The following is a 27,288-nucleotide window of genomic DNA, read 5'->3' as shown; positions in this document are numbered from 1 at the left end:
AAATTGGCCCTTCCCTGGATCTGCATGTGGACTTAGAAAGCCCTTCTTTCCAGCTGAACTTTTTGGCAGTCAGGACCATAGTTTAAATGTCCCAAATCTTGCACAACACCCATTACGATTTGGGGCACAGTGCTCAACAACTACTTGGACCAGTCCTCTGGCTCACAGGGCTTAGGACCAAAGACCCCCCTCTGGGTAGTTATCTTAGGGTATCCCCAGCCTCCTCCCATTGAGGCTTCAGGTGGAGTCTGCATTCCTGTACCAGGCAGGGTGTGGTCAGGAAAACAGGACGGGGGGAGGGCAGTTATCAGAATAGAGCCCTGCAGGAGGGACCCATGGGTTAAGGGTGCAGAGCCCTGAGCAGAGGTCCTTGTCTGCCAGTGCTGTCCTTCTGGCTGGGTACAAAAGGCTGCTCCTGGGAGCAAGGAAGGGACAGGAGCCCACTGCTGCCACCAGAGTGAGGGGTGTGTGCTGATGCAGTGCTGCCAGGGACAGCAAACAGGAAGAAGAGAATTCCAGTTCTTCCTCCAGCCTTGTAGTCTCCTATTGGCAGAGCCTGACACAGCCACATGGCAAAGGAGCAATGGACTCTGTAGAGCCCTGAGACAGAAAAGTTTAATAATTGGCCCAATTAGAGACCCAGTTTCTACCAGGTCATTCAATGTTCCCACCTTCCTCCCCGGGACCTCCAGGCCTTTCAAAGTCCTGGGGTATGGCTGGGATTCCTTGAGGGAGATGCCCTAACTTGTGTCCTCCCACTCGAGCCTCCTCGTGCCATCTGCAGCCCACAGGCCAAAGGGGTCATCTTGAGGTGTAGTCCATACCCTTGTCTTTGAGGAGCCAGGAGTGCTCATCCATGCAGGAGATAGAACACCCTTCCTGCCAATCCTGGCTGCAATTGTCCCTGGGGAAGTAGCAGGCACCTTTTGCTGTGGAATGCTCATGGAAACAAACAGTCCCTAAAACTGTAGACAACAATAAAGGTTTACTTCTTGTGCACACCACGTCTGCTCTGCCTCACGTTGTCCTCATCCTGGGACGCGAGCTGAAGACCCAGGATCCTGCTTCCCTCCAAGACAAATGGGTTCTGTGGCAGAGAAGGAGCAGATGGCTTCACAAAGCTTCAGTTCAGAAGCATCACACATCACTTCCACTCAGATTTCATTGGCCAAGGCCAATGTGGGGGTGAGGAAGTATAATCCTCCCACAGCGAGGGCAGCAAAGACTTTGAATAATGGCACGAGGAAGGCTTGAAGGCACACTGCCCATGCAGAGAATCTCAGTGTCAACATGCCTCTCCCCTGGGATTCAAACCATCCCTAAAAAGGCTCTCCTTCGTGTTAACACATGGAGATTGACGTGAGAAGAGCAGCCCGCTCACCAGTTTTCAAAGGGACCAAATTATGAATTCCAAACTGCAAATTTAGGAATGCCTTTCCCTCCAAGACTACACCGTACTTTACAATGTCATCTGATGGGGTGAGCTCATCTCCCTGTTCAGAGAGCATGCTTGCCACTTGTCCTGCCCTCAGCTGGGTCCAGCGCCCTGAGACTCTCTGGTTTGACTGGTCAGAGGAAAATTCTAGTATTTGGAAGGGTGGGCAGGGAGCAGACATTCAGAAAGAGGGTAAGTGGCTCACTATTCAGGGTGCAGAACGAATGTGCACTGGAGGAAGGGACCTGAGTGTGGCACCACTCCTGGACAATCTTTCAACCAGTCCTGTTTCCAGCGTGACACTGGACCCTTGTCTGCAGATATACCTGTTGCTCCCAATTCCTGAGACTCTCTGCCACTCTGTGGCAGGGATCCTTTTGTTTCTTATGACTTCCCCCCAATCCACCTCCCTCCAGCAGGTAGGGTTCAACTTTCTCCCTCCTAAGTCAGATACCATTTGTCCATTATGTTTTCACCTTTCAATTATTATGAATTTCTTCTCTCTACTGATGTTTCTTCTCCTGACCTTCTCTTCTTGCTTTTTCTGTCACTTTAGTGGGATTTGAGGAGACCACAGAGATTAACAGGAGCATGTTGCAGCCTGCCTTACCCAGAAGGCTGCCTACAATACCTCCATGTCTAGGGTAGCCTAGACTGCTTCCCATGTGAAGGAGCCCTTCCTCCTCAGGGGCCTTAAGGGCCAGGAGTAGGTCAAGGAGGGAGCACTGGGGGTCCGAGGTAGGGCTTCTGTTCTCCCTGGGAGGACCAACCAAAATGCTAAAGTGCATACTTACCCAAGTCACAGCCCCCTTATTTTAGAGGAGAGCCTGAAGCGCAGAGAATCAAAGCAATCCCCTGCACCCCACAACGAGTCAATGACATGGGGCAAAATGATTTGGTCATGGACGTGGTCAGGAAGAATGAAGTCTGGGCGTGGCCAGGGAAGACCAAGGATGGGGCGTGGCCAGAGAGAACTGGGTTGAGGCGGGGCCAGGGAGAAGGAGGTTGGAGCTTGGCCAGGGAGAACAAAGACCCGGCAGGGCCAGGACAGACTAAGGTGGGGCGTGACTGGGGAAACAGGAAGTCTGGGCGTGGCCAGGGAGAACAAGGACTGGGCGTGGCCAGGGAGAAGGGCGTGGTCAGGGAGAAGAGGTCAGATTTTGTGGAACAGGGTCGCCTTTCAACTTGGACATATTCGTTCAGAAGTTCCTGCAAACTTTTGTTAATTAATTAAATGGAATTTATCAAATATGAAATGCAGTGTAATTTTCCTTTCTTTCCTCCAAGAATATGCCCAAACTGTAGCCTTACCCTTTTTTGAATTCTAAGATGCCAATGTTTCCCACCTTCCCCGCGTGTGTTTGTTTAAGGAAGAGAAAGGCTACCGGTCCTGGAAAAAGTGTAACTAGACTGAAACCAGTCCGAACTCCCATACTCCAAGAAGACTGGGAAATGGTTCCCTGCGGGGTCCTCCCTGTCACGTTCTTCCTCCAGAGGTTTCCAGCCCCCACCACCCGCACCCCCTGTGTGGCCCCCTTCTTTCTTATCCCCACTCCCCAAGTTCTCCGACTTTGTCTCCGACATCCCAGCCTTTGCCCGCGCAGGTCTCTCCGCTTCCCCTCCTCCTCCCGTGGCTACTCCTGCCCCTCCTGGAGCTTAGGAGCTACTTCCTCCTGAGTCAGCCTCCAGAGTCTGCAGACCCGAAGGCAGGTCACTCTAGGGCTCCTCCGCCCATATTGTTCCTCCTCTGCGTCCCACTAACTGTACGGACGTAAGTAACACACACACACACACACACTAACACACACACACACACACACACACACACACACCAAGGCCCAAAGAATGAAAAGGTGGAATTCATCATATTAACTTTGCATTTCCCCAGTTTGAGTCCCGTCTTTCAGATCATACTCAATTTCTCATCTTTATTATTATTATTATTAAGTGCATTATCATAAAAATCTAGGGCCAATTGTCATTTCCTCTCAGTTGACTATTTGGTATTTTAGCGCAAAAATAACTCTTTTAGAGATGAGCAAAGCCATTAGGTAAAATTAATTGGCATAATTAAAAGCAAATTGTTTTCCTGGAGAGCCCAGATTTTAAGAGCTGGTCCCAGGCAGCTCTGCTGGGGAGCAGCATTTCCTAGGGTTTACTCTGCTCTGCTGTCTGCTTTGTTCCGCGGCTGCTGGTGGTTCTCACTGGTAGCGGCTATTAGTGGCGGTGACACATTAATTGAACCTCACTACTTCCAGGTGTGTGGCACACTCCGAGGTCACCAGTGCAGGGGGGTTTCATGTGTATTCAATTACCGCGGCAATATGAAGGAATGCAACATGTCGTACGTTAAAGTGTCAATTACCACCCCTCCCGGGGCTGCTGGCAAACTAAACCGATCAGCCCCCTTCCCTGCCGAGCACGTTCTGTTTGGGCTGGACACTGCAAACTGCGTGCGTGTTGGGGAGAAATAGGGAGGAGGCAGAACTGAGAGCGAAGGGCTAGGGGGTTGGTAAATCCATCTTGAAAATTGAGGCACCGCGTTCGCATTTGTTTCAAGACTGCGCTGCGGCGTGTTGTAGGAGGGAGGGTTAGGGTCCCGAGGCTGTGGAGAGCCAGAGGAATTCACTCAAGGATACAACCGTTCTGCCGGGGGCCCAGGGATGCCGATAAAGTATCTGTCCTTATATATATCAGAGTTATTATATGGGGGTAGCTTCTGACGCTTACGTTTTACACGTTTAAATTTAGCATTTGCATAAATAAAGTGAAAAACGTATACCTACCTGCAAGTTTTGGCCCTAAATATATTAATCTAAAACTGTGATAATTTGACAGTTGAAACATGGAATTAATTTATATAAGAAGAATTTTTAAAAATAAGTTTCCTGTAAGCCCTTTTCCCTTTGGACCCATTCAGGTGTGCGTGAGGTCCTGATACCCCGTGGCCGGCCACCCCATGAGGCCCTCTTTGGAAGGAATTTTTCTTTCCTTCCCTCCTTTTCTTTTCTTTTCCTTTCCTTTCCTTTCTTTTTAACCTTCCTCCCTTTTCTTAAAAGGCATTTTTCTTAGAAGCCAGGAGTGGTTATTATAATTAGTATTTATTATACTGTCTTCCTTTTCCAAACTTGCAGTGATCAATCAGGTTTACCCCCCTTTAGAACTGCCCTGTATTGAGTAGGTATCATCCTCCTTTCTCAAAGCAACAAAAAGAGGGTTAACAGTCTCATTCAAGGTCACCTGACAAATTATTCTGTATTAGGAACCACAGTGGCTTAAGCTCCACTATTGCTTAGACAAACATTCCATGTTCTTACTCTTCATCACTGCTCCTTCATTTTGGGGTGGGTAGCCCTCTTCTCCGTGGGGACCTGTGAGTACAGTCATCCGTCAGCAGATACTTAAATACCTACTTTAAAATGTGTTAATTGTAGGAAAAAGATTCTTTGGTTGAAAGAATACAGACCGAATTCCGAACCTCAAAACCACACTGAGTTCCCATGACTAGGACAAGTGGTCATTGTTGGTACAACTTAATTTAATGACCGTTTCTCATCCTTCCGCCTCTTTCTGCATCTCTTCTGACCCTTTCTCAAGGCCTCTTGCTTACTCATGTTGCTTTCTCCTCTAGATTCGGACATGGGCTGCCAAATACATTGAACTGTGTGAAGCCGTTCATAGTCAACCATTTTTGACTTATAACGTTGGTAAGTTTCAGATTCTTCAACCTAATACAAAGCTGCTACAGAGCTTAGTGGTCTTTGTAGTTGTAATCAAACTGCACAATACCCGGAAAAGAATTTTGGAAACAGTGCAATGCTACGTATCTAAGGTGTGTGGTACTATTTTTACTATTAAAGTAATGACCTATCTGCTTCTGGAAATTAATCAGGACTTTACTTATGAAAGCCCACAGTTAGGATCTTTCAAAATAAGCCACCTGTCTCTCTCTTTTTGTGGGATGGTGGTGAGTGGGGGCCTGGTCAAGAAGGAGCACAGCTGGGCTTGTGCCCTCAGGAACTCTGCCATGGACAAAAATAAGATGAGATCCCTTTGTGGATCACTTACCCCAAAGAGAGAGCAAGTGAGAGCAGGTGTGCCCGGGGGGGGGGGGGGGGGGGGGGCGTGGCTTCTGCCTGTCTGACCCACTCACCTAACATTAGTCTGACCATATCTGCATCATTACATGAGAGCAAAACTCTTTAGTATGTGACCACATCGGTATTAATTATTTAAAAATAACAAAAGGCAAAGAGAAAATGTTCTGTTGCTCTGCCCTTGATTGGGTTTTCTTGACTGAATTTGAGCAGCTGTAGACTCAGTCTCAGACACAGATGAGCTGGGAGTGTGAGGCTCTCTGGATTTTCCTGCTGGGGCTGCACCAGAGCCCAGTGGGGCGAGCTGGCACATGGGGCCCACAGCCTGGTGCCCCTGCTTTTCTGAGGACTTGGGCTCCAAGACGGGGCAGGGGTCAGCTGGCTTGACCGTGTCTTAGTGTAACAAAATGCCACAGACTGGGGGGCTTAAACAACAGACATTTATTTCTCACAGTCCTGGAGCCAGAAGCCCAAGTTCAAGGTACTGGCTAGTTGGGTTCCTGGTGAGAGCCTGCTTATTGGTTTGCAGATGGCTGCCTTCTTGCTGTGTCTTCATACCCTGGAGAGAGGGGAGTAGGGAGAAGGAGGGAGGGAGGGAGAGAGGGAGGGAAAGCTTTTTTGTGAGTCTTCTTCTAGGACACTAATCCTGCTCATGAGGGCTCCACCCTCATGACCTAATTACCTCCCAAAGACCCCACCTCCAAATACCATTACATTGAGGATTAGGGCTTCAGCATCTGAATTTTGGGAGGACGCAAACATTCAGTTCACTGCACCATGTTAACCAGGCAGTTTAATGAAATCCACTGAGTGGACGTATTGACAATCTCAGCCTCTGTCTCTTCCATCCATGTCAATCCAGAAGGCTTTTCTCTTTTTCTTCAACTTGTACATCTTTTAAATAATCTGTCTTGGGTTCCCTAGAAAACAGAGCCTGAGGCAAGGATTAAGTACTAATGCTTTATTTGGGAACTGCCATCTCAGGGCTGTGAGAGTGAGGGAAAGGGGAACTGAGAAGCAATGCAGAGAGCCATGAAGGCAGAACAGTTGCTTGGCAGGTATACTCATCAGCTCCACGGATGTCACTACGTCTAAGAGTAGTCTGTTGGAGGGAGAAAGGGAGAAAACCTTTATCTCCTGGGCTTCCTCCGATCTCCTGCTTCCCTTGGTCCACATCCACCCCTTGGGGAGTTAACTCCCCTGTGCAACCAAGTGTCTCCTCCAGCTCCTTCCCAGCCAGGCAGAAGTTAGACCCTATGCCCTGTAGTGTGGATTTCATCCTACTTCAGTGAGGCCACAAGGGTCAGGAGGAGCGAGAGACACTGGGCATGGAGCTGCCTGGCATCAAACAGTAGACCCTTTTAGGCCCAGTGGAGTTCATCTGGCTCTGAAGCCAAGCAGACAGCCAAGGGGCCAGGAAGCAAGTAAGGCTGAGATTCTGAGGGGCACATTAGGTGAGCCCATTCACATGTTGATGAATAAATAACCATCAGTGCCTCCTTGGCTTAGGGCCTATGAGGACAAATCATACCACAGGCATTAATTACACATGTAATCAGGGGGATTCCAGCTTGGCATGAGCTAGACACCCAATAGCACCAATAAAATGCCATGGGATCCAGGTGAGGGGGAACATTTGTTTAAAAGAAATGTCAACATTCACAAGTTTACAAATGCTTAGCTTTATGAGTTTGAAGCTTTCACTAATGGAACTATCAAGGGGTTATTTAACTTGATTTTAAGTAACAGAAAAAAAAACCATCTCTAATTTTTCCTTCCTTGGTCACTGTTTCCACAGAGATTTGCTGAGAATTACTATGGCCATGCAGGGTGTTTTATTCAGTACTCAGGTTGTTCAAGCTGTTTTTTTTCAGGACTCACCATGGCCCCGTGGAGCAGGTTTATGACCCCTGTTGCATACAGGTTAGGTAACTTGCCCAAGACTGTGCAGCTTTCAGGCAGGAAAGGATTCTTTTCCAGGTTTCTGACTTCAAGTTCATTGCTGTGTACAATCTGAGGAAGTGAACAAGGGTGCAGTGAATGCCCATTTGACAATCAATTTTCAAAGGTGTATTGAGTAAGGGGTCCAAGACTCAAGCATGTCTAGCAGTGAGCCACAGGTGCTGATGAACTCTGTGGCACATGGGGGATCCAAAGAATCGATGGTTTAAAAGCTAAACTGGCTCTGGCCTGACCCCAACTTTTTTTTTTTAAGTAGATCCACTTTCCTCTTTATTTTGTTTGAATCAATGTTAAATGGAACTGGCATGTGGGATTTGGCCGCCTAGTTTTGTTTGATGGAGGTGACAAGAGGGTGAAGGTGAATGTGGGCTGGAGGGTGGTATGGGATAAAGACCTTGCCGGTCCCACAGAGATGGACAGGGACCAACCTGGAGGTGATGAGGCAGGATGAGCTTGGAGCAGTTGTCTGTGAGGTCTGTTCTGTGACTTCAGGAGCCACATGGGGATGGGGAGCAGGTGCGGGCTAAAAGGATTCCTAAAACACCAAGAGCCATTTCAGGGAAGAGACAGAAGTCCACAACCCCAAAGCAGCGCTGAGTCCCACATGAGCTGAGTGGAGACAAGTGGGCATTCTGGGAATTTAGATATGGTTTAAAGACCTCCTTTTGAAATAGTTTCCTGGCTTACATGCCTCCTGGCTCCAAGAGTTAGAAAGCAAGTCTAAATGTGGGTCAAAATGCACAAAACAGGATGTTCTTGCTGGAATAATCTGGAGAGAACAGGTTTGCAAAGGGGTGTTCAGTGCACTGTGGCTCGTAAAACCAGCCCAATGCAAGAAGTCAAAGGATTTGCATCATGCCCTTCATCAGTTTTCTAAAGACCAGGTATTTCTGTTGGCCGATCCTTATCAGATCCAATACTCATTTTGCCCTTGCCACGGGGGCAAGTGCTCTCATATCAACCACAGCATGAGGTGCAAGGAGTGCATTTGGGATGCCATTTCTGAAACACTGGAGTCTCCTAGCAGCCTGGGCAGGAGACATGGGATGGAATTGGGAGAGAAGCTGATTGCATGACTTTATTCCTTACCCTGGGGATAACCCGAGTCCAGAACCCTGGATTTCTTTTGTGGCTTGCTTCTTCTCTTTCTTGCTTCCTCAGAAGGTGCTGTGGGCACGTCTCCATCACCCTGGGCTGGCTTGAGATCAAGCTTGGAGTCAGAAAACCCCTCCTTTCTGAGTCACAGAGGCTTTTCCTTGGAGCCCCCTCCCCCTTGACAAATAAAACCAGGGCATGGAGATCATTATGCCACACATTATTAGGCAAAATTGGATTAATTAACCTCGTCTGGCCTCTGAGCTTGGGAGACAGAAAAACACGAGGCCTAGTTCAGATGCAGCATTTTGAAAATGTCAGCCATGACTTGGTGATAAATATTTATAAATATATATGCTACACATCAACAGGGTGGCCAGTGTATTTTTACATGTAAGTACACAAAGGCACTCTGTTGTTAGCATGCATTCAAAGCAGCAGCCTTGAAAGGGCCATTATGGCTTGTACTCTGAATGTTTATTAAGAATAATATGCAAAACGGGACTCCATCTGAATGGGCCCATTGATGGGGTATCAGAGCAGCCAGGGCTCGGAGGGCGGATCGTAGGGAATGATACTAATGTTCCTGACAGGACTCACCCCGGTCTGAGAGAGTGGGGTGATGTGTCACTGGCCCCAGCCACTTCTGGTTGCGGGTGTTTGTTCTGGAAACATTGACTTAGGGCTTGAGCTTGCCCTAAACATACTGCCTAGGACCTGAGTCATGGAGCCATATAAAAGATTTTCCCCCTCGAACTGAGCTCCAAGTAGTAATTGGAGTTTTAGATGGGCGTCCCAACTGAATCCTTTCCTCCTCCCCACCCTCTGAGTAGGAGAGTAGGAAACATTTCCTGAGGACTTTCCTACATCGTTCCAGCCCCTCCCTTGTTTGCTTAGTAGAGACTCTCCTGGCCTAATTTCTTCTGGGCATCCCAGGATCCCTTCCTTGTTTTAGGAGACATTCATTAATTTAACCAATATTTATTGCGTGCCTACTATGTACCAGGCATGGACCTAATGCTGGGGCCATAGTGACGTATAAGATAGACATGGTTCCTACTCAGCCTCCTGGGAAGAGGCATAAAAAACAAGTCAACAAAGAATAAGGATGACTTCAGAGGGATGTGTCACCAAAAGTCAAGTGGGTCCCATTAGGGAAGGTTTTGGTTGGGAGTGGAGGGGTGGTGTTTTAGGATGGGAAGTCCAGGAGGCATCTTCAGGAATGACAGGTGGGTTGAGAGCAACCTACATGAAGGAGCCAGCCTTCCAAAGCCATGTGAGCATCTGAGGCCGGAAGGGTGTTCTAAGCAGATGGAACAGTAAGGGCAGAAGGCCACTGATGTATGAACGTGGCGTGTTCAAGAATCAGAGAGGTAGAAAGATTAGCGTGGCAGAAGCCAAAGGGCAAGTGGCAGGTGACCAAAGCACCGGAGGATGTCCAGCCTGGATGGTAGTCTTGGGAAACTGAAAATGGCTCCTGGAATGCTGGCTTCTCTCAGTCTAGAGTTATCCATGCTCAGAACACTCGGGGAAGCCAGGAGATATTTTCAGGTTGTGGATTCAAAATCTCCCTCGTTCATCGTTTTACTTAGAAACATCTTGGGAAGTAGCCATAGTCCATGGGTTTGGGGTACTTTCCCCTACTCTCGGTTTGAGTTTAACTCTGTCTGCCATAGCGTTTTCCATTACAGAGCTTGATAGAAACTTCTTTTTTGGTCCCGGTTCACCTGGAAGCCTCCAAGGTGACTTATTTCCCTTCAGACCCTCCTTGGCTCACTTATCACTCAGCATGGTTAAAAGATAAAATTTAAAGAATCAACTTTATTTATTGTTCCAAGAATAGTTGACATCACGATCAATATATCTGGACAGAAGCTATTAACATTTTAATGAGTTACTCAGTAATATTCCAAAGATGTGTCAATGAGTCATGGCCCCTTTGATTAAGGATGTACTTCAGAAACTACTGTAAATACATATAAGAAAGGCCCAGAATGAGGAGCTGTCACCCATCAATCTGGGAAGAAGAGTGAAGATTCATGAATAAAGAAGCTCACAAGGTGACTGTCCCTGGGCTGTACACTTTAAGAGAAATAACCTTTGAAAATGCCATTGGTCTCCACTAAATCACAAACAAAAGGTCTACCTTTGTCAGTTGTCAGGTGTGTGTGTTGGGCGGCTGGGGAGCAGTGCTGCTGCAGATAAGGTGGGAAAGAAGTGTCTGCACATCTTTCTTTTAGATTCAGATCTGGGATATGAATGAGAGGAGCCATAAAGCTTTGGAGAGGAAAACAGATCCAGAAAAAGGGGAAGTTATTGGAAAAGGGGACTGGGCAGCTCTGAGAATGAGGGGCGGGGATGGCAGAGACTGACAGAAGGGTGTGTACCCTTGTTCTTCTAGTCCAGTGTTTTGAATGCTTTGGCATGAAGACCTTTTGGGTCTCCTCTCTCCCCTCCTTCATCCAACTCCCTAAAATTTCCTGGACAGGTACTCTTGATGTCTCCCTGGATCTTGTTGGGCTCAAGACTACTGTAATATAAAGCTTACCCCCTCCCTAGGGAAGGCAGCTATTGGGATCCAATTCTGACATTGGCCTGGCAGTATGGTCTCTGGAAGGTTTAGTTAATGCTGTGTTTATGCCAAGGTGTGAGGGCATACCACAAAACCCAGCTTACCTTCTGGTGCAGTACCCATGATTTGCTCCCGGGCTTGGGGGAAGGGGTTGAAGACTGGGGAAATAGTAGGGCATTACTGATATTCATCAGCTTGTGAAGGTTCTAGTGATGAACCAGAGCACTGGAGATTGTGGGCTTCAGCAGCTTGAATCTATGGCAGGGAAAACAAGTTGGTAAGTGGGGGTGAGGTAGGGTTGAGGGTGAGCCAAGGAAACCATCCAAAAATGTTAATGCTGTTCTGGGCTGGAAGGAGGATGTGGGGGTGGGATGGGGGACTGAAGTAAATTAACCAGCGTTCTGTGTTCTCACAACATGGAGTCTGTGAATGCCAAGGAAATTTAAGTCAGAAGAGATCCAGCATTTTCCATTCATTCTGCCATTTTGCTTTTATTTTTCTTTACTGAAAATAAGCAGACTTTGAAGTCTGAATGACCTGAATTCAATCTAGCACACCTCTTTACTAGCTGTGGATTTACTTCTCTGGATCACACAGGTTCAGCATTTGTAAAGTGTGACCAATAATACTCGTGCTACCCTACAGAATTATACTGAAAATCAAACAAGATAATGCATATATAGCACTCACTTCAGTCTGGTGCATGGTGAATAAATGCTGTCTGGATGGCAATCTGTATTGTTGCTAACAACAGTGACATTAGGCTGTTCTTATCTCTTAGCTGATGGGAAAGGAAAAGATGAGTGGCACCTATAATATTCTCTATACTGTCTTTCAAATAGTTAGAGAACAGTAGGTCTGGCAGGCAACCTAACCATTGCTCTTATGTTCCCTGAAATAACAGGTCATTTGTACATTTCTCCATTATTCTAAAATTTGACAATATTTTACTGAGTGTCTACAATAGACTTCTGGTTTTGGCAACATAATAGGCCAAGCAGATACGGAATAGCTCTAGATGCAAATGCCCATAAAATCTGGACAACTAAAGCAATTAAAAAGTTGTAACTGAAAAAAAGGGAAAATCCCAGTGCTAGAAACTCTAAGGGAATTGGAAGTCAGAGGGAAAGGGAGCAATCTGTCACTAAGGTCGGAGATCCTGGGATGGAGTCTCACCTGAATTAGGTCTTAGCACTCAGTTTTAATACCCACTTAAGGGAAACATACCTGGAACTCAGACCCCCTGCATAAAGTCAGGACTCTCTAAAGGCAACACCCTCTGAATGGGGTACTCAGAGACCAAAAAAGTTCTTTTTTTCTATCCAAGGCTCTGAGTGGGGAAAAAAGTTATTCTATGAGAAATTAAAACTTTAAGCCCAAGCCAGATGCCATTTATAATATGAATGTACCTCATTTGTGTGGTAATTCCAAATCTGAGGATTGACATAAAATTGGTCCCACAAACCAGACAACAAAGAGTCTCCTCAGAAGAAACAATCCCAGATGAAGATAAACTCATACCAACCTAGGACAGGACATCATGAACATGTGTTGACAGCAGAGTCAGCAAAGAGAAAGACCCACTGTGTGTCAGCCATTGTGCCAGGGGCTAGGGAGATTGCAAACCCTGTAGAGTATGGAAGCCCCTGGAACCTGGAAGATGGTCCGAAATAATGGCCCATCACAGCCCATCCTGTAGCTATTTATAGAAGAGGTAAGAGGTACTGAAATGTCCCCAAAAGGTTTATTAGTGTAAGGTATACCTGTGGCTTTAGTCTGCCCAGTATTCTTTCCCCTGCCTCCTGGTAACAGCTGCTCCCTTTTTGGTTCTGGCAAGACCACCAATCACATACCCCACTTCCAGGCATAGTTTTGGACACTTAGCCTGTTTGGTCAATCATAGTATCCCATCCCCTGGCTGCAGTGAGTGACCCAGAACCCAGGCATGGGCATGGGACCAAGGCCAGGGCCAGGGGGTCCATTCTTAAAGTTTTATGTATAGATGCTGGAAGACTGAAGCTTTCTCTGTCCTTTAGGTTTGCGGAGATGGAATAGCATAGGGCTGGAGCTATCTGTGGCTATTCCTCACACCTCTCCCACCACTACCCACCCAAACCACATGCAAAGAGCCCATCTGCAGTAAAAACAATGAGAGCTGATGTTTATGGAGCAGTCAGTTGGTGCCAGTCACATTCTGAGGATGCCAGAATAACTCAATTAATCCTCATATCAGTCCTATGAGATAGGTTATTATCCCCCATTTGAGGTATAGAGAGTAAGTAAATTGTCCCCAGGCAACATAGCTACAGGTTATGGAATCTGGACTTAAACTCCAGTAGCTGGGCTTCAGAGCCCAGTGCCTTAACAATACACAGAGAAAAGCAGGAGCTTGAGAGAAATGGATGGATGGATGGATATATGTGTAGTTAACCAGAAAGATAGGAGATCTGGTGATAACATGTGTGTCCCTGGAATCTCTGAAGCTAGCTCTAGGAATTCCCAATTTTTCATGTAATTAAGTTTCTTTTTTTGTGTCATTTGGCTTCAGTTGTTGTAGCTGGCTTTGTTTGCTTTGTTTTGTGTCCATCCAACACACTTTCCCATTGTTCTTCTAGTAGAAGCACCAACTTCGCCTTTGGGAACCATACCCAACGCCCAGAGTTTTCTAATAGAGCTTTTCCCAAGGTGCTTCACCCTCTGCTGGCCAGGTGGACGGGGCACAAGACCCAGGCCTGGCCAATCAGGGTGTCCTGTCTCCTGGCCAGTGATTGGTTCAGGGAAGGCCATGTGACTGAAGCTGGTGCCATCAATCTCCCTTGGGAATTTTATTCTGCAAGGGATGGGGGAGACAATCTCTTTCTTCTGGACTTGCTGCACCGGGAGGGTGGGCACTGGAGCTGTTGGAGTGCTCCTTGGGCTGTTCCATTTCCCACAGCTGACTTCTCCCCTGGGATGTCCCACAATTGCCTCCTGCTCAGCTTATTCCTGTCTCAGCTCAGCAGCTCCTCTCCAAACCTAGCCTCTCTCACCATTTGGGGTGGAGTCTGGGCTTAGAACACAGAGAGATGAATCCATCCAATTTTAGGTACTCTTCCTAGAACTTGGGACCCCTTAACTCAGGATGGGGCCTAAATAACTAAAGTTTCTTGTGTATCATCCTTCCTGCCACCTCCCCTCTCCCCACCACTTGGCAAGCATCATGGGCCTGAGGCCTGTGTGGACCCACAGAGCCCTGTGCTTCCAAGGCCCCACCCTTGGTTTGAAGCTCTTCTGTCACCTTCTTGAAATTCTTAATAAAATTTTTTACAGTGTCATTTATTTAATTATTTGATAGAGAGAGAGTACCAGCCAAGGGGAAGGGGGGCAGAAGAAAAGGGAGAAGCGGACACCCTGCTGAGCAAGGAGCCTGCCTCAGGGCTTGATCCCAGGACCCTGGGATCAGGATCATGACCTGAGCCGAAGGCAGATGCCCAACTGACTGAGCCACCCAGGCGCCCCCTTAGTAATTTTTGAATAAAGGCCCCCACATTTTCATTTAGCACCAGGCCCTGCAAACTATGTAACTGCAACTCCCCCCTTCAGATTTTCTCCTGTTTGTAGAGGGAAATGCAGCCAAATGGGTTTCAGTTGGTTTTCTTCTCCTTTCTTTCACTTGCCTAAGCCCTTCAGCAGAGGTGCTATAAAGCCAGAAGGGAGTAGAGGAGAGGAGGGAAAGGAAGCAAGAACCCTGAGTTAATCCCAAACTGGTAAGTCTGCTTTGGAATAGCCAAGGGTGCACGGTCGGTGGTGGTCCTTCATCTGACATGGCAGGGTGTGAGAAGTGAGCTTCTTTGGGGTGAGTTAGGGCAGGAGCCTCTGGGGCGGCAGTGAGGCAAAGCGGGGGTCTCCGTAGGACCTGTAATTTAGCTCCTCACCAAATGCCATCAGCCCTGAGCCTGACTGGGAAATCATGCCACCTTAGAGGATACTTGAGGCTCGGTACTTGAGGCTCACCCTGGAAATGGCAGAAACCAAAAACTTGACTGTGAAAAATAGCTCTCGGACTATAGCTTGTTTCTTCTACAAATTGCAATTAAGCAGCCACTGGTACTTCCAAATAAACCCGGTACCAATTTCCATCTCTGTGCAGCTTTATTTAATGCCTTGTGACATCTGACATCCCACATCACTCCTCCAGCACTGAAACGAGAAACTGCATGTCATTCAACCCCTAACGCAGATGTGGAAGTCAGAGCGTGGCTTCCCAAGGAGGCTGTTGTTATGGTCCCATATTTCTAAGGGGACATCAGGGACACAGGCTGGGTGGGAACCCCCGAAAAATATATGTTCTTCCCTAAACACCCCAATTCTGAGTTATTGATGTTTCTCCTAGAGTGGAGAGACCCGAATGTTCTGGAATTGTGCCCTTCCCCTCTCCCCCAAGCAAATTATTCTTATCAAGACTTTTCTGTGTATGACTCCACTGAAGATGAAGATTTAGCACCTGGGCCCCTACTTCAGATGCTTATCCTCCTAAAAAAAATTATTATCAGAATCCAGGAATGTGTCTTGTGTGTTTGGAAAGGGATTTTCTTGAGACATAAGTACAATTTACAAAAGATATCCACAGGAAATCAAAAGTTTAAAATCATGGCCTCTTTTTAGGTTGCCAGTAATGAGTGTGTGTGTTTACTGAAGTAAAATGCATGTAACATAAAATTAATAACCATTTTAGAATGAAAAATTCCGTGGCATTCACAATATTGTGCAACCACCATCTAGTTCCAAAACCCTTTCATTGCCCCCAGAGGAAACCCATTAGGCAGTTGGTCTTCATTCCTCCCTCCCCCCAGCCCCTGGCAAGCCCCCTCCTGTTTTCTGTTCCTATGGATTTCCGTATTTGGGACGTTTTGTGCAAACACAATCACACAACATGTAGTCTTGTGTGACTGGCTTCTTTCACTCAGCATCATATCTTCAAGGTTCATCCACATTGTAGCATGTACCAAAATTTCTTTCCTTTTCATGGCTGAATGATATTCCAGGGTATGTTCACAGAGTGCACGTGCTTTCCTTTTCTAAGAAGTGTTTTGAGTCTGTTACCTTGGTCTTCTGTGACCAGGAAGTCTCGCTGCCACTATGTCTTCTTCCTGGTCTTATGCACACAGAGGATGGTTGGAAAGTGATTAAGTGACCCTGTAACACTCTGAACCGCAGTGGGGTAGAGCACGAATGCCCAGAAGCAGCACCGGAGGAGTGTTAAGAGCAGAGTGAAATTGCTGTTGTTGGTGAGGCTTGTGTTGCAAGCATCTAGAGCTAGTGGGTCATTGTTACTAAGAATGGAGTTTTGACCCCACAGAATTAAGCAAACACTAAGTAGAGAAATAAATATGGGGCTGGGATTCTGGCAGGTCAGGGGAAAGGTAATTCAGTTAGTGTTCTTGGAGTGCGCTCCTAAAATAAACTATCTGGGGAACTCTCTTGCTGGTGTGGAGTTACTGTAAATAAACAGAGTCTCTCGTTGGGAAGGAGGGTCCCTTACCTCGGACTAGCTGGAAGGCTGTTATTATGTCTTGTCATGTTGACGATGAAGGACTTGACTCAACTTTGCAATGTCCTGCTCAAAATTTCCTGATGCCCCTTCTCCTTCCCGTGACGGTCACACCCATTGTCCCCAGCTGACAGAGTTTCCGGTGCTCTGTAAATGCTATCAGGTAACACCCAAGCATGGAACCGCTTTCCACTGATAAGGTCTGAAAGCTGAGCCCCCTCTACCCTCCCAGGTTGGATGAAATGGTCACTAAGGTCTGTTTAGTGTTTTTCTTTTCTCAACCAAGAAGCGTAAACGTGCGTTTGAGATGAAGACATATGATTCTTGAGTGAAATGGGGTTTTATAAATGGGGGTGTTTGTTTATGGGTTTGAAACATTGAAAATCAATACTGTCCCGACTCTCAGGAGGAAAACGAGTTGTTTTTTCCCCCTAATGAAGTGTTTGAGATGGTTGTTGCAGAAACTAATGATGGAGGTTTGTTTTTAATGGTTCCTACTGGGCATGTCAGGAGCTAACTCCCTTATGCGCTCTCCCAGTTTTTCTTGTTCTCTTTCTTTCTCTCTCTTACAAACACACCCCACAATTTAAAATCTTTATTGAATCTTTGCTCTGTGACCAGAACTCTGAGACTATTAAAACTAAATAAATAAATAGGATTCGTGCCTGCCTTCTGCCCGTGTTTGCTCAGCATCTAGCCCAGGTCCCGGCACATAGTAGGTGCTTTGTAAATGCTGACAGATGAGATAAATGCACCTCCTGCTTGGCTGTCTCAGAATTTCCTGGTTCCGGCAGCTCTGTAAGCCTTCCACGTGTGCTGGCATGTGGGGATGGTGAGAAGTGGACATTCTCAACCTGGTTAGTAGCAGTGCCTGCCAGACAGGGCAGTGAAGCGACATGCTGATGGGATTCAGTCTGGCCAGGTCCAGCAGCCCAGCTGGGGAGTCACGAGCCCCATGTTCCCTCTGGAACCCCTCCCGAGCCCTCCTCTGTGAGGACAACAGTGAGCATAGTCAGGGTAGCCCTGTAACAAGGCCCGTTCTTTGCAACGCCAAAACCAAACTGGGGAAAAGAAAATGCAGCTACTCCCAGGGTGATAAATGGTGTTCCTGATGGCAAGGTCATGGATGGCTGCCCAAGAGCCAGAAAAGGCTGATTCTTGAACTCACGGGAAGAAGGAACCCTCATCCACTCTCACCTATTTTGCCCCAGATCAGAGCCTAGCCCAGCTTCTAGAACTTTCTGAAGTCCCGAGGTCAGAGGCTGGATGACCAGCCGTGAGCACGTGGGGACAATTCCCTTCTCGGGACGTGACATCAAGGGGGCGGGGATCTCTTTGCTCTTTGCCTGCTGAGACAGGACAGAGATGACACACAGCTGTGGCATCACCGCCAAAGAGGAATTTTTCAATGATTTGATTATGTTTACTCAGTTTTGGCTAAACTTTTAAAAGAACATTTATTTGGGGGACACACAGATACATGCCTGAGGTCACCCTGAATTAGACCAGACAATTGCAGTTGGGTTTGATGTTGCTTGTCCTTACTAAAGTAGAATGTGAGTGTGTCTGTGGAATCCACCAGGCATCTGAGTCTAGATGGAAGTTTTAGAACAGTTTCTGCTGTGCTGTTTAAGTTTAGAACAGTTTCTGGTGTGCTGTTTAAGAATGATTTTTAGTTCATTGATTCATCACTCAGGATCATAAGAAAAAATAGAGATAATTCATGATAATAATGGATAATAATAATAATAGAGAGGACAAGAAAAAGTTTATTGACATTTCTTTACCTTGGAGGAAAGTTTTGAACTAGAAAGGACATCTGTACTAGGGTTCTCCAGAGAAACAGAACCAACAAGATATACATACAGAATTGGGATAAATCCAGGATATGTATATAACCAATAGGATATATGAATATAAAGAGAGAGAGGAGAGAGATTTAAGGAATCAGAAGCCAATTTAAATGTCTCATGATGAAATAATGGTTTAGTGTCAATTTTAATTTGTTATTTATAAAGAAAGTATTCATTTATTTATAGTTTTGTGTTCATCATTAGTATTTCTCAGCTGGAGAACCCCTAGATCAGGGTGCTGATCATGCAGCCACCATATCCTAAGCAGGCCTGTCCTTTCGCCCAGGTCCCTGGTGGCCCAGCTGCCTCTCGGGGACACAACCACACAACATTGTCCCTCTTTCCCTGCAGTATGGGCCACCACTCAGGAAATAAGTGGGAAAGTGGGTGCAGACAGCCGGCTGCCTACCAAAAGCCTTCTGCCTGTACCCCCTGCCTTCCTTGAAGTGAGGTGTAGCCATGGGACTACATTCCTGCTAATGGAGTGTGAGTGGGGACATCAGCATCTGGGTCTGGGACCAGCATCTTGTGTTGTCCATACTCTTTCCCCTTCTGGCTGGCTGGAGCCCAGCCTTGGTGGCAACTCAGCTGTAGGCATGCAGACAACGAGAAAGCCAGTGGGGATGGAGGAACAACACAAGGGTAGGAACCTGGGTTTCTGTGTGCACGTGTGGAGCTGAGTTGCTCTAGCCACCTGGAACTCTTCGTGAGAGAGAAGTAAGCTTCTGTACTGTAAATCCATGAGAATTTGGCAGTGCCCCCAACTAATGGAGAAGACACACACTATGACACTGGAATCATGTGGGTCTGAGAAAGAACATGCATGCATGACATATGGAGTTTACAAGATCGGATATCAGATTTTCTTAGCCTGGGATGCTTGTAGAAGGACAGAGAGTACCTGGGGCAGGCAATTTTGGATGTCCCAGGGTGGCAGAAGGAGCTCCACTGCAGGTCTGGCTGCACGGAGGCCCAGAATGATGGCCAACAGCTGTGCGGACTGAGCACCCAAGCCAGGTAGCCAAGGGTTGGGCTGGCAGATTGGGTCTGTTACCATGAACCCAGGCTTCAGGGCAAAATGGGAAGAGGCTGCTAAGATCAAGTCCTCATGTCGTCTGCAGAGCAGTGTCTGGCCTGGGCCCAGGGAGCCCATACAGTGAAGAGCCTCATCAGAGGAGATGCTGTAGATGCTCTTCTGGGAGAAAACAGGGCAGGGAAAGAGCTTTTGCTGGACACCCATCAGATGTCAGGCACCATGGGCTTATGATCTCATTTAATCTCCAGTAGCCCTTAAAGTGGGTGTTATTATGCCCTCTTTGTAGATGAGTAAACTGAGACTCCCTTGCCCAAGGTCACCCAGTGTGTGATGGTTAGTTTTATGTGTCAACTTGTCTGGGCCATGGGGTGCCTAGATATTTGGTCCAATATTCTAGGTATTTCTGTGAGGGTGTTTTAGGATGAGATTAACGTTTTGTTTTATTTTATTTTATTTTTTAAGTTTTATTTATTTGAGAGAGAGCACATGCAAGCACAAGCAGCACAAGCAGGGAGAGGGACAGAAGGAGAGGGAGAGAGAATCTCAAGCAAATTTCCCGCTGAGTGTAGAGCCTGACACGGTGTTTGATCCCACGACCCTGAGACCACAACATGAGCCAAAACCAAGAGTCAGATGCTTAACTGACTGAGCTACCCAGGCACTCCTGAGATTTACATTTTATTTTATTTATTTATTTTTTAAAGATTTTATTTATTTATTTTTTTGACAGAGAGAGAGAGAGACACAGCAAGAGAGGGAACAAAAGCAGGGGGAGTGGGAGAGGGAGAAGCAGGCTTCCTGTGGAACAGGGAGCCCGATGCAGGGCTCGATCCCAGGACCCTGGGATCATGACCTGAGCTGAAGGCAGATGCTTAATGACTGAGCCACCAAGGCGCCCCGAGATTTACATTTTAATAGGTAAACTGAGTTAAGCAGATTGCTCTCCCTAGTGTGGGTGGGCCTTATCCAATCAGTTGAAGGCCTGAGTAGAACAAAAAGGTTGACTCTCTCATGAATAAGAGGAAACTCCTCCTGCACAACTGCTTTGAGCTGGGTCTTTTCCTGCCTTTGGACTTGAACTGAAACACAGGTTCTTCTAGGGTCTTGAGCCTACCAACTTTTGGATAGGACATCAGCTCTCCTGGATCTCCAGTTTGCCAAATGTAGATCATGGAACTTCTCAGCCTCCATAATTGCATGAGCCAATTTCTTATAATAAATCCCCCCTTTCTTTCTCTCTCTCCACACACACACACACACACACACACACACACACACACATACACACACACACGCACACACACTGTTGGTTCTGTTACTCTAGAGAACGCAGAACCCTGGCTAATACACACAGGTAGCTGGGAAGCTGTAACTCTATGAGTTTGGGTCCCATCTGGAAACCCTTTCCACTATACCACATGGCCTCAGCATATGCCAGAAGACTGGAGATGGTTTTTCAGCTGGAACAGTGCAGGCCTGCTTGCTCTGGGTTGTTGACGGACCCTCACTGGTCCTCAGCCAAGGCTCTGTCACTCGCCACATCTTATGGCAGGAGTATTTTCTCCTGGAGGGAGAGGGTTGAGAGAGGGGGACGTGTAGCCCCCAGGACAAGGACCCAAGCTGTCAGCCTTCTTTTGGACACTGCTGCCCATCTACAAGGGGTGGAAAGGGCTTTCGTGATAGGAATCTGGATTATGCCCAGGTTTCAGATCCTGTCTCTTCCCAGCCACAGGATCAGAGGGTTCCAGCAAAGTACCTCACATCCTGGAAACAGGAGGAAAATTAATATCTCATGTTCTATGATGCCCTGTGCTGGAGAAGCCTTGACTCAAGAAAAGGGAGTTGGTCCATTCACTCAACAAAGACACTGAGTGCCTCCCATGGAGCAGGCATTAGGTGTACTGTGGGAACAAGGTAATGATGGGACTCAGAGAGGCATCAGAGAACTTGGCCACAGACCACGGGGATTCTGTGTTGACTTACTGAAGTGGTAGAGGAGGCTGGGCTTCTGAGGGACACTAGAGAACTCTTTTGTCCCTACATATTATACCCACTAACCTGATGTTTGGCTATTAGAGATTAATTCCTTTGGACATGAAAGACTTTTAAGATGTTGAGACTCTCAGAAAAGTCCTAATGTCGTCAGGGAAAGGTAACACCATGAGCCACAGCTACTTGAGAGTCAGTGTTAGCAGATGCCTGAGCAAGAGTATACAGGATGTGTGCTAAAATGAAAGAACACCAGGAGCAGCCAGGGCCCAAGGAGGAACAGGGGTTGCTCAGAACAAGACTGTTGGTGGTGTGATCTGCACAGCACTGACCCTCCCTCGCCCTTCGTTTCTGGAAGTAGCCCAACCTTGTTTGGCAACACCTCCCTCTTCCTCCTTGTTGCCACATCTGTGCTTTTGTTCAGGTCTCCAGTCTTTGGGGAGAGTATTCCATCTGCTGCTGAAGAGTAAACCTGATTGACTTGTTCCAGTTAAGTTTGGTCCATTTTCCTTGCAAAGGACTGAGTTAAGGATGAGCTTGGGACTCAGGTCTGGCCAGTGAGATACTGGAGGGTGGGGCAGGGGGCATTTCCCAGGGACTATGGGCAAGTTTCCTTGCTTTTGAAGGGAGATGGGGAGAAGACCACGCCTCCTCTTCCACTGGGCATTGATGCAGCTGGGTGAGAAGTAGAGCAGGAAAGAAAGACCCCAAAGCCTGTCACCGTGGCTCTGCTGAGTCAGAGAACCCTGGAGCCACCTCAGCCAGCACCCTGGTTACATGGAGAATGCATCTCTTCATTGTTTACACCGTGTAGAACTTGGTGAGCATCCACCCATTTATTGAACAATTGTTTTATGAACACCTGCTATGTGTCCAGAATTGCATATATTCTGGCAGTGGAAAAAGAATATTAAACAATAAACATGATAAATAAGAAACGGGAATAGTAGGTGAATGTAAATAGTGTGGTCAGGGGAAGCCTTATGGGGAAGGTGACTTTCAAGTCCAAAGCAGCATAATGAATTCCCTCTGTGAAGGCTAATGAAATAAGACTATCTAAAATGAATGATTTGAGCTCTTTCTAGCAAAGTTTCCTTCTAAATAAGTGGTTCTCAGCTGTGGGTGATTGGCCTTCCCCTCCCAGGGACATCTGGCAATATCCCCAGACATTTGTGATCATCAGGACCAAAGGAGATACTGTTGGCATCTAGAGGGTGGAGGCCAGGGATGCAGCTAAATACCCTACAAGGCATGGGACAAAACCATCGGCGCCCAAGTGTGAATAGCGCTGAGGTTGGGAGCCCTGATCTAGACAAGCAGACCAGCTTTTGCAACAAACACTGGGAAACCAAGGTGCATCCATCTGTCCCTTCCCTGGCAGCTTGGGCTGAAGGGTAGACCACACAGAGCTCAGCAGGAGCAGATGGGAATGCCGGGTGCACTCGGACCCTGCAGCTGGGCATATTTCGCTGACCTGGGGTAAGAAAGAGGAAGATGATGATTTGCACTAACTGCTGCAACCTACTGCCAAATCACAAGGGAAGGAGAAGGAAACACATCCCGAGAAACTGTTTATGGAGCAGGAAGGATTTAGTGACTTTGCTGCTCAGATTACCATTCAGATATCAGTTTCATCATCACCGACCTCCAATTTCCTGTTTTGCTTATCTTAGAATTACTTTTTTTATGTTTGCACAGCCCATATGGCTTTGGCTTCAAGTTGATTAGATATGGAACTGGTTTATAATGGATTAGAATGCAGGATTTGTTTGCTTTGTAATATTTTAAGAAAGAAATGAAAGAAGCTGCAATGATGGAGAGAGATATTATATATTTACAGTCTTATTCTTTTTTCATTACCGGAAAAGACAACTATTTAGGAATGTGGATTATGGCTCTTGGTCACTTTTTGATTTGTGTTTCACTTTAGGGTTTTCCTGAGTTACAAATCCCTGCAGATTTGTGGGACTTAAGAGGTACACTTGCACATTTTTTTTTCTTTTGGCCTTTTTCCTTTTTTTCTTCTCTGCCTGGAGTTGGTTTTCTTTCCCCTTCATTTCTATTTCCCTCTAAGCCAATCTGTGCACCACTTTTTCCTGTGTCACCTATACATTGTTCGAATTAGTCCTGTGAAACCGATGGCTTGTTGTCCTGGTTGTTAAACACTGATTTACTCTGCATTAACACTCAGTATCTGGACATCCTATTTCAGCTCATTTTTGGTAAATGTATTTTTTCTTGATCATTTCAAAGTACCACGTGAAGCCACATCCTGCCTTTTGTTAGATGCCTGGAACAGCACCATATGCTATGCATGGCTTTGCAGGGAAGCAGAGAAAGGCTGCACGTGCTCGTCCTGTGGCAAGGAGACCATCAAGGCAGGTCTATACACCCTAGTGGCTGAGAAGATGGCCTGCTTTTGGGACCAGGACTGAGAGCTTAGGCTTCTGGGGCTTTCTGGGTCTCAAGGTTAGAGGTTTTTGGCATATTTCAACATAATTAACTTTAGGAATCCCTTGTCATTGCTAGAAACAGTATGTGTAGCCATGGGCCAAGAACTTGGGATCTAGGATTTTTTGGTCTGATCGCCCTGGGTCCCCACTTCAAGCAATATAACCACACCAAAAGTTTGTGGGACTTGGCAGGCAGTTGTTGTGGGTTGTGTTCCCCAAAAAGCTATGTTCAAGTCCTAACCCCTTGGACCTGTGAATGTGACCTTATTTGGAAATAGGTCTTTTCAGATGTAATTAAGATTAAGCTACAAGAAGAGGGGACTGGACACAGACAGCAGCATGTGAGGCACAGACACAGAAGGAAGACGGATGGTCATGTCACAACAGAGGTAGACTGGAGCTATCCAGCTACAAGCTGAGGAACTCTGAGGGTTGCCAGCACCCACCAGAAATTAGGAGAGAGGCATGGAGCAGACTCTGAGTCCCCAGGAAGGAGTGAGTCCTGCCAACACCTTGATCTTGGACCTCTGGCCTCCAGAACTATGAGAGAATACATTACTGTATTAAACCTTCTTATTGGTGGCACTTTGGTATGGCACCCTAGGAAACTAATATAGGAGCTCATTAAGAGCAACAAAGGATTCTTCCACTTCCAATTTCTAGGAGAACCTGAGAGCCAAATGTATTTACCCCGCATAATGAAATTGAAGCTATTTTGGGTGCCTGGGTGGCTCAGTCGTTAAGCGTCTGCCTTCGGCTCAGGTCATGATCCCAGGGTCCTGGGATCAAGTCCCGCATCAGTCTCCCTGCTCAGCGGGAGGCCTGCTTCTCCCTCTCCCACTCCCCCTGCTTGTGTTCCTGCTCTCGCTGTGTCTCTCTCTGTCAAATAAATAAATAAATCTTAAAAAAAAAGAAAGAAAAGAGAAAGAAATTGAAGCTATTTTAAAAACTGTGGGAAAATTTATCAGCACTAGCCAAATGGATCCCATGAATTAGTCAATAAAGACAGTGGGGGTTAGAATACAGGTATTTGTATTTTTAATTAAAACAAAGAACTAAGGAAGGCACAGATACAGCTTTTACTTTCGATTTGATCCCTGGTGTTTACTAGTTAAGCTGGAGAACTGGGCAATGTGGACAGGGGCATGCAGATGAACTTTGAATTCTTGTTTTGCCACTGCCATTGGAACCAACTGTTTTTTTACTCTTTCATTGGAAAACCCCTCTTGGGTAGCACCTTTTCTCTTGCTTCTCACAATTCAGCCTTGATGCAGAAGCTGAGAATTAATTAGTTGATAGTAAATAACCTCTACTCAGCCCCCGTGCAGCCCCCTTGGAGGGGAGAGTGCATACAGCTCTCTTTTGTGTTAATCACAGGAATACGCTGGCTGCTGGACATAGCTGTCCCTAGAAATAGTTCTATCTCCAGCCCTCAGTTTGTTGAGAAGCCCCCCCCCTTATATATAAAAGGCAGAAAGAAACAAAAATAGTATTTCTGCCTCAGGCATGAGTCTAGGACCGTGGAGCATTGTTAAGTTCCATGTCAGAGCCTTAAATCTCCACACCCAGGGCCCACTTTGATGGTAGTGGGTGGCCCCCATAGCAATCTGACAGTGCCATATTGGTTCATCAGGAGCCACTGTATCAATGGGCTCCTTAGCCTGGTCAGTTAGGTTGTAGCAATGATATATGTGGATACCAGCAGACTGTGTGGGCTACTTTGAGCTACTTGGGTGCATTAGTTTCAGGGCTTCTAACACCCTGTCAACAAAATGCTAGTACACTTTGGATGGACGACAAGTGTCTACTAGGCACCTGAGAAACATGCTAACCCTGGCATCAAGGGGGCATCCTTAGGGATTTGCTCCAATGCTGCGGAAGCCGTTACAGAGACACTTTAGGTGGCCTCACACTGTAGGTATGTATTTCTTGGAGTTGTTGGATGGGAAAGAATCCAGTAGAGGGGACGAGTGAGTGGTCTATGTGGGGGGCAGAGGAGAGGGAGAGGCAATAGATATGATATGATAAAAAACAAATGTTTCACAATTCCAGTTAGCTCATCCAAGCAGCTGGTCAGACCTACATGATAACAGAGGACAGAGCTACCTGTATTAATCAATCCTGTGGTTTGGCAAATAAATACGAATGGCAACCAAGGAGCACCACACATTAAAAGGAAAAATGGCCCCGCATAGGAGGACCAAGATGGTTAACAGAATAATTGAAGCCAAAGAAAGCACAAACTAGGCACCAGATAAGAACTCAAAACAAAATTCTTACCCAAAACTCTAATAAGAAACTTGGAAAAATTTTAGAAGCTTTCTATAAAATGGAAGAATTTTTTAATATTAAAAATATTATTGAAATGAAATCTCTAATAAAAGACTTGGGGGAGAAAAAAGTAAAGGCCCTCTTTCAGAATAAAAAAAATGGAAAATCAGGAAGAAAGTATAAATGACAGGGAGACTAACTCAGTAAGTCCCGTATTTCGTCAGATGGCAATTCCAAAAACACAGAAAAAGAAAAGTTAAAGGAGGAAATATTCGTAAGGAAATAGTCGCTTGGAATTCCCAGAGCTTAAAAAAAAATCTACCAGAGCTAGAGAGAAACACAGGCTCAGCTAGAAAGTGCTCAAATGTCACGCACGTTGAAAGGGTCAAGTCTCACACCTAGACTCATCCTTGTAAAATTTCCAAACAACCTAACATAAAGAGAAGACCCTAAAAACTCAGAGAGCATCTGTGTACAAAGAGACTAGAATCAAATTTGCACTGGATTTCTCATCAGCAACCTCAGGTGTTAGAAAACAGTGGGAGTAATGCCTTCACATTGCTGAAGGAAAGTGATTTCAAACAGAATTTTAACCTGTCGATCAAATGAGAAGGCAAAATAAAGACATTTCATATCTGAAAAGACTCAGAAATTTTACCTTCATATAATCTGCTGGAAAAATTACTTAAGGATATGCTGCAGCAAAATAATGACAGTAATTGCTAGCACTTATTGAGGGCTTACTAAATGCCAGGCACTATTTTAAACACTTTATATGCATAATTTCACCCTTGCAATGACCCTGAGTTTGGTTACCATATTTATCATCATAATCCCCATTCTGTGTACAAAGAAACAGGCATAGAAAGTTTCGGTAACTTGTCCAGGGTCATGCAAATACTATGTGGAGGCCATGGGAGGTGCACTGGGTTGGCTGGTTGGCTCCAGCCTGGCCCTTACCCACCATGACGCACTGACTCTCAGAGCTAGAAAGA

The sequence above is a fragment of the Zalophus californianus genome, chromosome 1, assembly GCF_009762305.2.
Source record: "Zalophus californianus isolate mZalCal1 chromosome 1, mZalCal1.pri.v2, whole genome shotgun sequence".
Taxonomy (NCBI): Eukaryota; Metazoa; Chordata; class Mammalia; order Carnivora; family Otariidae; genus Zalophus; species Zalophus californianus.
Note: the sequence above shows the minus strand (reverse complement) of the source record.